This window comes from Strigops habroptila, chromosome 7 (genome assembly GCF_004027225.2).
Source record: "Strigops habroptila isolate Jane chromosome 7, bStrHab1.2.pri, whole genome shotgun sequence".
Lineage (NCBI taxonomy): Eukaryota > Metazoa > Chordata > Aves > Psittaciformes > Psittacidae > Strigops > Strigops habroptila.
In genome coordinates this window covers 39862776-39878071 of record NC_044283.2, presented here as the reverse complement: position 1 = coordinate 39878071, position 15296 = coordinate 39862776, and positions in this window count along the sequence as shown.

The following is a 15296-nucleotide window of genomic DNA, read 5'->3' as shown; positions in this document are numbered from 1 at the left end:
TGCTAACTCAGTACTGGGACTCAGTCTCTCTAGGGTCATGGCTTGCCCTTTGAAGGTATATAAGGTAACCATTCAGAACCATCCGCTTATTTACACTGATATAATATTGGAGACAGTTGTGTCTTAGCTTGTAGACTTCACTTGCAGGATAGTTAAAAATAAAATTGCAATTCACACTGGTTCCTTCTGAGTTTCAAAACTGTCATGAAAGCAATCTGTTCACACAGTACTGCTATACATCAGAGCTGGAGGCAGTTGGGATGTGAGTAAGGGTGCTGTTGAACAGCACAACGCATCCTCTGTCATACGACATGGAGAGCACATCAATCTGTGTAGAGCAAATGGGGTTGAGCAGGAACTGTAGCTCCTTTATGTGCCCCCCTGGTAAATCTGTCCTTCCTTCTGGAAGCAAAAAATATTAAAAATATAGGTATATCAAGGCTTTCAAAAGGATAGACTTGCCTTTTGGTCTGCAAAGCTAATGCTTATTATGCAATTCTTGTCAAATATCTGCATGCATGAGGCACATCCAGTCAAGTGGTTCGTATTCTGTGAGACTCCTTAAACCATTCCTTTAAGCAGGTATTAACTTAGTGAAAAATTGATGTGCAAACAGAAAATGTGAGGGTGGAGAATGAGTTTTGCACAGGTGCTGGGGAAGAGTGAGGAGAGGGTCTGTGTTTACTTCCCTAAGTAATTTTTCTTCAGAAGGTAACTGATCCATGAAACAACCTGTGTGAAGGTTGGGTGTAAGGTAACTCTACAACCACAAGCTCAGCCGAGTTGTCTGTCTTTTTCAAACAGAGGTATGTGTGTGGATGTATTTGCATCTCTGAAGAGCACAGGAAGTCTAACCGGGTGTCTAAAAGTATCTGTAAGACTCCTATGTATTTACAGAATCAAATGGAAATTTAAGACTTCACCTACAAACAAATTGGATTCCTGCTGTTTGGCCCTTAACTCAGGATCGATTTAGAGTCTGTTTTGTGCTATCCTTATTCAAATACATGCCCCTTGGAGGACAAAACAGTTAGAGTTTCTGAGGTGATACCTTATTACTCTCATCAGAGCCTTAAAAATAGCAGTTCAGTGGTATTTAGTGCTGAATATGAAAGAGTTGGGTATTAGAATGGATGATTGTATCAGGCTAAAAACCCATTTAAAGGCTGCTTGTTATCTGAATGAGCTAAAAGCAGGTATGTGTGCTATATAAATAGTGGTAACAGCCCAGCCGTGAGGTAAATGTCCCCCAAGGCAGACCCAGATAATGAATGATTTTAACTGCAGCATAATTCATTAATGTGAATATAGCAGTTATAGCAGTTCACGATAATACAGTGACTGAAACATTGACATGGAATCCCATACTACTATTTCTACTACAACTTCAGCACTGGCTTGCATGTCTAAAGGAGACATTGTCCTTTTGGAATGTTTTTCTTCTATCTATATTCACCTTTGTATTTTTCACTTTCAGATATTGTTAAAAAAGCTGAAGGGATATCATTACTCTTTGTTTTCCAACAAAGCGCCATGCACAAAGGTGACCTGAGACAATTTCATATCTATTTGCAAACTGAGCAAGAATGTTTTTTTTCTGAGTGTTGGGACAGAATGAAAAAACCAATGTACATCTTAAACATTTCAGTTGTGACACTTCTGGGTATAAACCAGGTCAAGACAACTTGGGTGATAAAAAGAACTGTTTAAAATGGTTTTTGCACTGGTAAATCCTAGACCACAGTCTTTCAGTTCATTGTAAAAAGTCAGTTGCTGTCTTAGAGAGGTCAGGATTTTATGTTACTTGTGTTATCTTTACAGTGTTTTCAACAAGAAATTATGATGGGTAGGGAATGAAAAAAAAAAAAAAAAAGAAATCTCATAAATGATTTCCATTTGTCCAAAAGGTTTATGTACTTTTCTATCAATATTTGTGTAGAGAGCATCGTTTTTGTTTACCTGTGTTTGGCAAAACTTGATCGAATTTGTAAAAACTCACATGGGGCTCTGCTGGCATATCATAACTAAATAGCATTTAGATGAATCCAAGTTTTGTTTGAGATTAGGCAACACTTTTTAACTCCCTGTCTTAGTTTCAGGTGAATAATACTCTAGAAAGAGACGCTCTGTTGGTTTTGGAGTTAGATACAGGAATGACAAAGCTCTGTAGGGGCATTCTGCAGGAGTTCATCCTGGACGAGCATGTCTTAAAGAGTGAAACAGTTTACTTCATATTTGTTAAACTCCTTATCAATAAGGAAGGTAACTATGGAAAGCTGTGACTTTGTTCAGTTTTGAAATATGATATGCTGTAATATTTACAATGTGGTATTCATCTCACAGAGGCTAACTTTTACTGAACTACATTCATACTGCTCAATCAGCTCTGAATTATGATGTGCAGGTGAAAGGTTCTGCCATTGTCAGTATCCAGAAAAATCATTGCTAAAATTCTATCCTTTCTGCAGTAGTAACTTAAGGGTGGCCCCTGACTCAGATATTGACAATGGAGTTTGCTACCAATGTAGCTATAGGCTATGATGTTTTGGTATCTGAGGCATGAATATTCTGAGATTAGGTCTAGGGCATTGATGAATATTCATAAATTATTAACCTAAAAACTTACCCAAAAGTAGAATAGTGGAAGGAAATAGATGCCTCTGTCGCAGCTTGTACGATTCTGTGCTAGTTCTTACCACTTTCAAATTGTAGAAATAAATGTTATCTTGAGTCCCAGTAAAAATCATCTTGCTTGGCTGTCTCATATGCTAGCAGTCAAATACTTTGTTGATGGATAACAGCAACACACCTGGTGATACCAGTTGAGAAATAAATATTATTCAAGGGTAAAAGTATGATGAAAATGTGTAAAACCACACTTTATTAACTTCATATGATCTAGGGTTTCTTATCTTCCTCTTTTCCTTTCAGCCCATTTTGTATAGTTCATGGTGTCGAGATCTATATAACAGTCAATGTCCCTTTCTGTCTGCAAACCAGATTGTGTGACTACCAGCATGTAAAATAAACTCTTTGATTAGTCTGAATACCTTTGGATCCCTGATCTGAATGACCTTTACCCGTTTATATTTGGTCATCTGAATGCAGCCTATGAAATTGTGTCTTTCTGAATCTGTTGATAACATACTGTTGCCACTCTATCACCATTCCCTTCTGCTATGATGGCTCACAGTATAACTGGCATTTCATAGACCCTTGGGATCCTCGGCCTGAATCCCAGGTCTCAGCAGCTCTGTCTGTACTGATCAGTTGCTCTTTTTAGACAGTCATAGTATTAGTAGCTGTTACAAACCCACCAGTTCTCAATATTTGTTGTATTAGTATATTTTGAGAAGTGATAGTTTCCAGTCTTCTCTGTTTAACATCTTTTTACTGTGACAAAAATGTTCACATTCCTTTTATATAGCAATACTAAGACGGTCATGAGAAAGTGCTCTGGATTCACTTCTGCAACACATCAATAAAATTTTTTTAGCATTACCTATCACTGTGCATTTGCTTCAGCCAGAGAAAGAATATGTATTTCGTATTTATAGATTTGCAATAATATATGTGAAAGAAATGTTATGTTTCTGAGTGAGAAGTGCCAGCATAGTAATCCAAAATATTGCAGTAACACCTATCAGAAACACTGATTCTTCTTACTTTTCCACGATTAGGAAATGCTCCCTAAGCCAGGAGGCCAGGTTAAACACATACAGGTTTCCGATGCTAAGAGAGGGGAGTATATTGTAACACCCTCCAGACCATGTGATTAAATGCCTTTCTCTTTGAAAACAACACACACATAAGGAGTAATGCCTACGCTGCTGTGGAACCAGGCACGTGCGCTTGAACCCAGGAAGTAACAGGTGCTCTCAGATCCCATGGTAGAGATAGAACCGCAGGGGCCAGATCAGATTTAGATTCATAAAAAACGTATTCTGCATCTGTAACAGATGATATCTAAAAAAGCATTTTCCTGAAATAATTGATTTTTTTTTTTTTTCATAAATAAAGGTTTGTGAAAAATATTCTGGCAATACATGGAAATTAGTCTTATTAAATTTGCCTTTTCATTCCTTCTTCCTCGATGTTGAAAAGAATGGATTATTTTCATCAGTAAAGATTGTAAAAGGTGCAGGTGAAAACTTGCAAATGATTTTGCATTTACAAAGCAGTGTTATAAATCTGTTTTCATGCTGGACTGTTACTGTCAGGATAGGGAGCCAAGCGTGTTTTCTCTAACTTTTCCCACTTTCATGCTACTAAGTGGCAAAAAGGAGAACTAATACTATGGACTTTTTCAAACGCCTATTTTGGAGTGTTCAGTTGATGAATTCTGTCTTGTAATTCAGTTCAAATTGCAGGGCTAGAAAGATTCTGCCTTCGCACCAAACATATTAATCTCGAAGTAGGAGTTACTATTTTTTTATGTCTTCGGGGATTGACAAGGGAGGAGGGAAGGAGAAGGAAAACTTTGTTAAGAAATACGAGTTCTTGTCATAAAACCAGAAATGTCAATCCTGATCTTATTGCTATATTTGCAACACCTCTTCACTCTGAAGAGGGATGTTGTTCAGGCAGTTTCAGTGCATGACTCTCTCTCATATCTTCAAAAGCCTCTGCTCACATGAATCTGTAGGTCTTGATAACCAGTCTCCTCATTTCTGATTTAATTTCCTTTTAAATGAGACCAATGCCTAGATGGTCACTACTAACAGAGACTCTCAAGGAGTCATAAATAGTATTTCAGAGCATTTGAACACAAATACTTTTGATCTAAAATAACCTCCTTCCCTCCTCCAATAATGTGTTGAGTTTAAAAGCAGATGAATGTGATTGCTTTGTATTGTTTATAATATACAAGGTAATGTGCTAATCAATGTTTTGCTTTGTGATGGACATTTACATACAATTTGTCTGTTTTTCCTTCTCATAACAATTCGTTTGAAGCATTATGGAACTTCCTTGAGCCTTTGGAATGGTGTTTTCTTTTAGGCAATTATTAACTTTGTAGCTTTCTAGATGAGCGTGTGTCTTACATTTAAAGAATTTAAGCTTTGTTGAGGGTATTTTGTTTGTTTTTCCTGATTTTCAATATGAAATATTTTAATTTTTCTGTTTTGTTTTTGTCATGTTTATAAATATTTAACCTTCTTCATAAAGTCACTTTGAGGTGTATAAAAGTAGAAGACTCCTGCTCATTACAGAATTCTGAAGGCTTTCCAGTTCACATAGATAAAGGCGAATATTGGGAAAGGAACAAGAAAACAACAAGCTTTTTTAGAGAAAATAGTTTCAGAAATCCTTTATTAAATTTCTTCCAATTGGTTCAAACTTTTACAAGTTATATAATAAATAATTATGATATAAATTAACTTGTTTTATACATACATGTATGTCTCACAGCAGCTTTCCTGTTAGGTAGGGCATATATACATTATCTGTGAACATTGCTGTTTGTTATAGGTACATTCTTCATGGTTATCTTTCTGTGCTTATGCTTTGTGACATTTATATTACATACACGTATGTTTTCTAAATTACTGAAATGCTGTTAAAAAAAGCTTTTTTAAAGCTTCAAAGAACTGATCTTCTACAGAATCCTAGTTTCTCCCAGTTACTATTAGGGTAAATCAGTTATTTGTGTGAAGACTAGGAGGCTGGTAGAGTCTGAAAGCACTGCAGTAGGATTGCAACTTTATTATTTTGTTTTTTATCAGCTATTTTGAAGCCTTTCATAAAGTTAGTCACAGTCTGTGTTACAAAGAAGAGAACATACAATTGATTTAGATGACAGCAGATGTTATTTGCTTTGTCCAGACAAGTGTGGATGCCTAAGCAATGCCTGTCTTTTCCACTCTGGCCACACATGGGGACTGTTCCTGTATTTTTGTTTTCTGTGACCTAGCTGTAGAAAAAGGTAATTGTTTAAATGTGTGTTTATTCAATAAGGTGATTTAAAATAGGCTCAGACTTCTAGGTGGGGGGAAAAAACAAGTGTTAAATGTCAACTACTGAGAAGTTGAGCAAACGCATTTTACCCCTTCTCCTCACTTGCTCAGTCACGTGAAGTTGGAGCGAAACAGCTCTTTACTTCATGGCTACACCTACTGTGATGACAAGCGTCATCCATAATTTCTTCTGTAAGTTGTGAACGTATGCATATGTGGGTTAAAATGTTGGATAGTAATAGGTGACATAGGAAAGAGGACTGCAGTGATCTCTGTGTCACGAAGTGTAGTCTTCAGCTTTGATTTCAGAAATCACATCATAGAACATATTAGAGGCCCTTTCCTGAAGAGCTTAAGATGCATTTTGAAGTGAGTCATGTTTCTAGCACTTACTACTGTTGTTGGAAAGCTCTTTCAAAAGGGGGAGGGGAGTGTCCTCACACTCTTCCCTTGCTCCAGTGTGGGATCCCTGGTGTCTGCAGAGCTGTTGGTCTCGTATTCTCCTCTCTTTGGCTGCAGGTGTGTAGGTGTCTTTTTTAATTTTCTTAAATATGTAAATCTGTTATCCCAGAGGCACTACCACCATTGCTGATGCGCTCAGCCTTGGCCGGCGGCTGGTTCATCTTGGATCCAGCTGGCATTGGCTCTATTGGATATGGGGAAAGCTTCCATCAGCTTCTCACAGAAGCCACTCCTGTAGCCCCGCTGTTGCCAAAACCTTGCCATGCAAACCCAATACAGATGTGCTGTCATAATTGACTCCCCCCTCCGCCCCCCCGGGTAAGTGGGCCAGTCTCTTTAAATCTTCCCTCAGAAGACAGGGAATCTCTCTGTTCCTTTGGTTATCCTGGAAGACATTTCTGCACCTGATCCAGTTTGAATGTATTTTTTGTTCTTTAACATAGATGATTTAACATAGATGAAGTGTAGACTGCATTTGTGATGCAACATCAAAAGTCCTTTATACAATGGCATTTGTACTTTTCTTTGCTGGAAATAGTTTTCCTGATGCATCATAGGATTTCAATTGCCTTTTTCACAGCTGTAGCAAATGGGTGTCTTGGGTATCCTATGGTGGCCATCCTTTTCCTATATTGCTTCCAGTTGTCTATATTTCATAGTAGCTCTCAAGTGCATAACACTGTATTTTGTAGTATTAAAATTTAATCCAGTTTCTATTACTTCAGTCTGCAAGGTCATACAGCTGGTCCTAAGCCAGACTGGTGCTGCTTCCCAGTTTTTAACATCAGCAAACATTAATATATATATTGGTATATATATTTTTTGTTTCCAGTTCATCAGTGAAACTATTAAGAACAGACTCACCCTAAAATGGACCCTTGAAGTCCTCCTTTAAGAATTGTCCCTCATTCAGGTGGTTCCACTTTCAGTACAGATCACTGTGTGCCGTTTAGCCTGTTTCATACCTACCTGTTTCCTGTGCTCATTTCCTCCATCATGTCTAATATTCCATGCAGAGCAAGTCAGTGCCTGAAAGTCATTGTGTTCCTTTGGAGATGTATGCTTATCTTTTCAATACCTTTTTGAAGTCCAGATGTAATCTTTTCCATTTCCCTTGGTTTTATTTAAAATAACGTAAGATTTTTTACAGGAAAAACCTGTCAACATCATCTTTCAGAAGAGACTAGGGAGGCAGCTAATAGATCCTTTTCTCTCTGTGTGTATTTATCAGAGTGAATGTGAGGGTACAGAGAACAATGAGGACAGACTTCCCTGTTAGAATTGTTGGTATCTTACCTGAGCTCCAAGCTTTTAGCAGCACTAGTCATGTGTCTGTGCAGCTGCCTTCATCACCATCAGATTCACATAGCATCTACGCCTTGTTTTCTCAACACTGTTATTTAGGAAAATTGTTCTGTTTGCATGGCTTTGAATTATTGAAAAGAGGCTACTTTCTCTCTTGGAATCTGTCCTCTTTCCAAGTAATTATGTGGGATCACCTAGAACCTTAAAATGTTTTCTTTTAATAGGGTGGCAGTGTAAGAAATGTTTTAATCTTACTCCATTTCTCATCTGTGATATGCTGCCATAAGTCCGTGGTACTCAGTCTGTCCATGCATGAAGGTTTATCAGTTTCCCTCCACATCATATGGGACTGTCTACAAGTGAAGGTGCCAACTGTGAGTGGCCTGATATCAAGAGAATGTTCATAATTAGGTAATAAAATTGTTTTGTGATTTTTGTCCTCATTTGACAGGACATTTCTGCTACTATAAGCTAGTACTCTGACATCATGATAGGCAGCAATCCAGTGGTGTTCTTGACGTATGCCACAGTCTTTCTCTTAACTTTCGTATGACTTACATGAATTACTCTGTTCCCATTCTTTATGGACCAATTTCTTCTTTAATCGGATGGTGCTTCCTAAGTCTGATCACCATGTCTCTCCTTCAAAAGATAAATCATTTACATTTAACACAATACTGTTCTGGAAAGATCTTTTCTGTCTCATCTATATTCAATACAAAATTTCTGCTTTTCAGATGGAGATTAAGAGAGGGTCCTATGAACTACTGCAAACCTAGAAATGCTCCTGGTAGCAGTAGGAGCTGGCTCCATTCAGGAAATCACTTGGATTATAAAAGCTAAGATTAATGGGAAGCTTGTGTTTGTGAGAAATTTTATTGACTGGCTCTCAGAGCCAGCCAGACCACCAGCATGGATCCTATGGGAACCTTTTCCTTCATAGGAGAACCCCCCTGTCCTAAAATGGAGGCACTGTGATGTCCCCTCACTTTCAGCATTTTTCTCTTTCCGTCTTGTGTAATCAATCTTATTCAAGAGCTTTCTTTTACATTCTAGCTATGCAGTGCCAAAGGGACCCTCATCTCAGATGTGGTCTTTAAGGGCTAATGCATATAATCTTTTCTAGCACCAAGATTTGAACTCAAAATTAGCGGGAAAAGGCAGAGGCTGAAATTAGGTTTGAAACAAAGTTAATTTCTGTTTGCAAGGAGTATAATTAGCCAATAGAGCAGCTTCTGGTAGGAGTAGCTGATCCACGGTCATTAAAATGTCAAAGACTTACTGTGGTTTTGTTTGTTTCCTTGTATTTAATACGAGCCATATGGCAATGAACAATACTTCATTTTGAGTATCCAAGAAGGGGAATTCTTATTAACAAAGGCTTTATAGTAGCATGTGTGAAAGAGGGCTTTCATTATATTTGTAGGGTTAATTTATATGGGGTAATGTTTGGTCTCAGTTAATCCATCTGTCTCATATTTTCACAATATTTTAATGAAACCTTGAGCCAGATGTCAATGTAGCAAGAATTGCCTATTTTATCCATTGATTTTCAGTAAAATACTGAGGAATGAAAAACTGAAAACCTAACTCTATCAAAGGAGAATTACAGTGATTGTCGTTGATTTTAGCAGGGTCAAAATTTCATGGAATACTTACATGCTTCGCAACCGAAGTAGTGAAGTATAAATATACAGATTTAAGATTAACTTTATGCATGTAACAGAGGCAGTTATTGTAAAACTGCAATTCTATCATATGTAGTGGTTCATAATGTTTTATAAACATTAGGCAAAAAAAACCCACCCCGAAACAACCTTTGTGGAACATGAATTGCATGTCAGCTTTCTTTCTAGTCAATGATGATCACAAAGGTGGTCCCAAATCTGTCATTGTTAAATGAATACTAAATTAATACTGGTCACTCTGGTTATTATTCCCAAGTGTGGTCATCACTGTTCTTAGTGCTTTCATTTGAAGTGTCCAGCAAACGGTAAGCTGTGCTCATTACATGCAAATTTTAACTGTGTCTTCAACCTCTGGATTGGTTGCTGCTGCTGAAGGAACATAGACTTATCAGGGCACTCCTCAGCTTTAATGGTCCTGACCAGCCTCACCTTGGGCCTCTGCCTGCACCCTGCTGTTGTCCCAGGAGCCTTGATTTCAGCTCATTCCAGTCCCCACCTGAGCTATGTTGGAGGACTTGCTGGTTTCCAGCTCAGCCACAGCCCTGTCCTGCCTGGCCACCCTAACCTGAAGACTGATTTTCTGTCTTGACCTCAGCCTTGACTCGTCACCAGGAATTTGCCTGGGCTCTTGGTTGAGCCTGGCTGCCAACTCTGTCTGCCAACAGACTCAGAGTGCCCTGTTTACCTTGCCTGGGCACCGTAGGGCTAGGCCCTGGCTGGCAAGATGCCTGCCTTGCTCGCTGGGCATCATGCTTGGCTCTCACCTTTCCAGGTGCTCTGGCTTACAGAGCAGCCAGCCCTCACTATACACCGTTATAACCATCTACTGAATGAGTTAGAGAAACTTAGATTCAGCCTAGTCGACAAAGGGGTGCTGCTTATGGATGCTGGGATCATAGAGTCATAGAATGGTTAGGGTTGGAAAGGACCTTAAGATCATCTAGTTCCAACCCTCTGTCATGTGCAGGGACGCCTTACATGAGACCATGTTGCCCAAGGCTCTGTCCAGCCTGGCCTTGAACACTGCCAGGGATGGAGCATTTACCACTTCATGGATTGAGTCAGTCTCTGAAATATTAAAAAGAAATCTGAGGCAGCGTCAGCCTTAGTAGGATCCTGTTCACTAAAATAGTTATATTTAGTGGTTACATGCATGAGTCTGTGGTTAAGGAGTTGTTACAGAGCTGTACTTGGTCATGTACATTAGAATATTGAATCTGTATGGGACTATATTTAGCAAATTTATGGATAATAGTCCAGCCTATTGCAAAACAAGAGGCTTTTATCAGGCCATAATTTTTTCACTTCAGAATAGTTAGACACTGCATGACATAACTACCCCAGATGGCTAGGTGGGCAATTCCCGCATTCCTGATTTACTTTCCTGAAATTTAAAATTAAAATTACATTCCTGAAATTTAAAATTTCACTGCTGTCAGACCCTTGAATGCACTTGTGGCTGGATAATATTTTGGTTCCTGTGGCTTTTGGAGAAATCTAACTTAGTTATTCTGCACAACATTCATATCCCTCCTCCCCCTCCTTATTATGTGTACAACATTTTTTGTCTTCAGACTATTACATCTAGCAGTACATGACTCATGGCCCATTGCAGCTCAGGAAAATGTCACTGTTACAAATATATTGCACAATGAGCCTGCCTTGCACATCTTTGGTGCAATATTTATTATTCAGCTCTTGTTGGAGCCACTGGAAAGATTCCCATTAAGCTGCAAAGACATTTGGAGCAGGTCTGAGTTTGCCCGTAGTGTGCCTGACTACTAATAAAAAAGCAGCAGCATATTTGTTGACTGAGCAGCCATCTCTTTTATGACTTTAATGTAGTCACCTGGTGGCTAAATTGGAAGCTTAAGCATGCTCTGGTCGCAAGACTGCATACCCAGAGCCTTTGAAGGGCTCATAGATTTCCATATAGGCTAACAACCAGTTGCATTTACTTCTTGAACGGAAAGTCTGTTGCAGATGCTCACTGCAATATGACCCATGATGGTATGCCTACTAATCCTAACCTGTAAATTGTCGAGTGGCTCATGTCCATCCCTAGGAAGAGCTCTGTGCATTCCTACTACTTTCTCACATGAAGGGCAAATCCCTCTCCTTGCCTTCTCAGTCTCTCCTTTCTAAAGAGCCTTTCTTTCTGAATTTTGCTTTAACCCTCATTACTTGCATTTCATTTCTGATTTCTGTAATTTTGCCTGCCTTGAGCTCTTTTGCCTGTTTACATGTTTCTCCCTAGGCCCACTATTACTTTCCCCCATGGCCCTTGTCCTCATTCTTATGTGTCTTCCTATCTTCCTCTGTCCTCTCTTCCTCTGTCACCACTTCGACTTTGGTATCTTCACATCAGTAGCTGTCTGGGGCAGTGGAAGACCCCCACCTCCATAGGTATGCTTTGATGCCACTCCCTTAGTCCCCCAGAGGTTTTACTTTTTCCTCTGTTGTCTTCCATGGCCCTCTAGGATTACCTTTTTGTAAGGTAAACCTCTTGAAACACAACCTGACTTTTTTCTTACAGTCTCAGAGCATTAAAATTGTGAAGATACTGATGCTTTCTTAAGAAAAATCAGGATGTATTATACCAGCCAGGATAAACTGTGATGTGCTAGTATGAATAGGATCTAAAATAAAGGTATGCTCTGGCCTTGCTTTTCATGGAGTTCTGTTTCTTCATGAGGTATTTATGCACCCAGCCTGACCACCATATATGCAGTCAAAGAAACCACATGTGCAATTTGTTTTTTGCAATGTGATAAAAATGTACCTTTTTTAAAGCCATCAAGATAATTTCCTATGACAGCACTGACCTGGGCCATTCTGTGTGGGCTCACTCATTTGGCAGCACTCGACAATAGCTGTGATATCCCAGCACGTTTTTTGCTGGATATCACAGTAAAACAGGAAATCACTGGCTCGATTTCAAAGCAGGGGGAAGAAAAACAACATAGCTTAAAATGATTTACAAGACAAATATGCACATTGTTGGAGCAGTCACCATACATGTTTAACCCAGTCTTAACATTTTGCTTCTACTTTTAAAATAATAAAACTGAGTAATATTGTTCTTTATGTTATCCTTTGGTCTGAGATTTAGTAATTTCTATTGCAGGAGGTGCAAACTCCCTTAAAATAGCATTTGCTGACGATACATCATTACTACAGAACAAATAAATAGTTTGAAGCCACTGCTCCTAGGTAACTGGTGTTCTTTGCCAACCCTTGAAATTATGGACTTGATTATTCATTGAGGCTGATATGAATTGAGACTACCTCTGCAGAAATAAATGGAATAACAGGAAGATAAGAGCATGGAGAATAAGGCTCAACGTCTCTGAAGGGAGGTGACATTTTTGGCTTAAAAGATTGTCTGGTTTTATAGTCATTTATGACTGATTCCTGAAAGACAAACGTTGTCTAAAATTAAATACTTCAGATTTGCAAGCAACAATGAGTCATGGGTAGATGTAGAGAAAAGTAGCAAAACCAGCAATGACAGAAAGTGGATGTTAAGAATAATACAAAATAAATCTGAGATCTGATAGCTGAATATTCATAATTAATCTCACTGTTTCAGTTTTCTAGAAATACGTTATTTCAGTTTCTTTAGCTATTTTTTAACGTCAGCAATCCCAACTAAGGTGAATAATTTGTTATCCAAAATAGCAAAGTATTCAAATTCAAATACGGGAATCTATGGTGCGTGTGAAAATCAATCTTAAAAAAAAAAAAAAATCACTTTTTTGAGAGAGTTCTTGTGTGTTTCTCAATTATAATGGAGTCTGATTTTAAATGACTTTATAGCTATTTTTGAAGAAATATTAAAAATAGCTTCATAGAGTGCATCTGCTCTTCATTATTTCTCTCAAAGCTTTTAATTTGGTCTTCACAGTAGTCTAAATAAGATCAACACATCCAGGTAGCTGGTTGTTTAGCCTGGTACTGGCACATCAGGTGAATGATCACGATCAAACTTACCATGTGGAACTGCAGGATCATATCCCAAAGCATATTTTTTCTTCTGGAAAGGCTGTGAGTAGTTGGCAGTCATGACTCTAGGGGATCATCAAAGCAGGATGCAGATGGGAGGTATGATGGCAGCCATTTTTGCAAAGATTTCCTTCCCCGAGGTGGGAAGATGAAACAGATGCAATTTCTACATGACTGCATCTTACTGCCCTGCAGTGAGGTTCCCGTTTCCTTTCACTCCTGAAAGATGTGCTTAATAAAATAACAGATAATAACATCTGTGTATTTACTATCCGATATACTGAGAACATATTTCACAATATCAGAATACCCGTAAAAAGGAATAAAGTTTTAAGACTTTTGATGACAAAAGAGAAAAAAGACTCTGTTGTTAAACTCTGGTTTTTGATTCCAGACAAAATGACAAGAGTGGTTTCATGGATGCTTCGTTAATTATTCATCACTGAATTACTCTGACCCTGTTTATATACTGGAGTACACAACTCCTGATGTTCGTGTGTTAAAACACTTTTCAGGAAGAAGTGTACCTTCTGTCCCTGGTAACAATAAAAAACCCCTTGATTTTCCAAATGTAACATGGAAAGGAAGGCAAAGAAACTACATCTAAAGAGGGAAACTTCCTGTGTCTGGTAAATCTATGCCTGCACTTCTGTTGTGACTGCTCTATGCTGCACTGAGCACTCCTAAAACTAGCACTGCGACCAACTCGGGTCAGGGGGATTCTCTTGAATAGAGCCAACACCAAGCACTTTGCCCTCTGCTTCTCCCTTCTGATCTTTTCCCTTACTGATTAGTGATCACAGCTGGTGATAAGAACAGGTAATTATATTTTATTTAGAAGCAAATATCAGAAGCACAATGGAAAAGACATGTGAGGCATCTTACAGTGAAGGCTTCTTTTATCAAATCTCGAGACTTCTGACATTTAGGACACCTTTTGGGCCTCCCACTGTCCAATAAGCAGCTGGACTGCACCTACCCAGTAACCTGTACACCTAGAGCAATGACTCTAGCACTGTATATGATGACATTCAAGAATCTTAGCCCTTAGAAAAGGTGACTATGGTAAATAAAAAGGTAAAATGTGATACATGGAATAAAGAATTAAATGCCATCAGCTGATTAAGTAGAAAAGTGTGGTTGATTTTCCAAGTCCAGTGTAACAGAGATACTTGAAGACCTACTCGTGGTGGGTCTCCCTCTTGATTACATTGCTTGAATTCAAGACTGACTCCAATGTAGACTAAAAGCACCACCACAAAAAAGCTGCAGGACACTTGGTGACTTTGTTTAACAGTGGTATGCGAGCTCAGCATCTGTAGGTGGGTCAGCTCCTTTCCTCCCTGTTCTCCCTGCCTGCTTTTTCTGTTGCCACTTCTTTGACAGGTTTACTCTGAAGTTTTGGTTGTTTTATTGGTTTTTTATTTTTGGGGTTTTTTTGTTGGTTGGGGTTTTTTTTTTGTTGTTGTTGTTTGTTTGTTTGTTTTGGGTTTGTTTGTTTTTTGTGGTGTTTTTTTTTGGCTTGGTAATTTTTCCCTTTTGAGGCTGCTATAGAAGTAATGTTTCATGCTCCTTTGAGGCTTCACTGGGTAAAAGGCATTGTTGTTTAAGAAAGAAAATACCAAGAAGTTAGTTTTCAATATTTAAAATAATAAAATACTTTGCTTGGGGACTATATCTTGCTCTGCCATGCTTGGGTCAAACTGCAAGTCTGTAGGTGTACCCTATGGACAAAGTTAGGAATTTCAGAGTTATTGAAGTAGAGTTTTCCACTAGTGAATACAAGACTTGTCATTTAGATTTAGATGCAATGTCAGTCAGCTCTTTATCAAATGAGTGAACAGCAGGGCCTGTTCCTTCAAGGAAAGGTGTAAGAGCT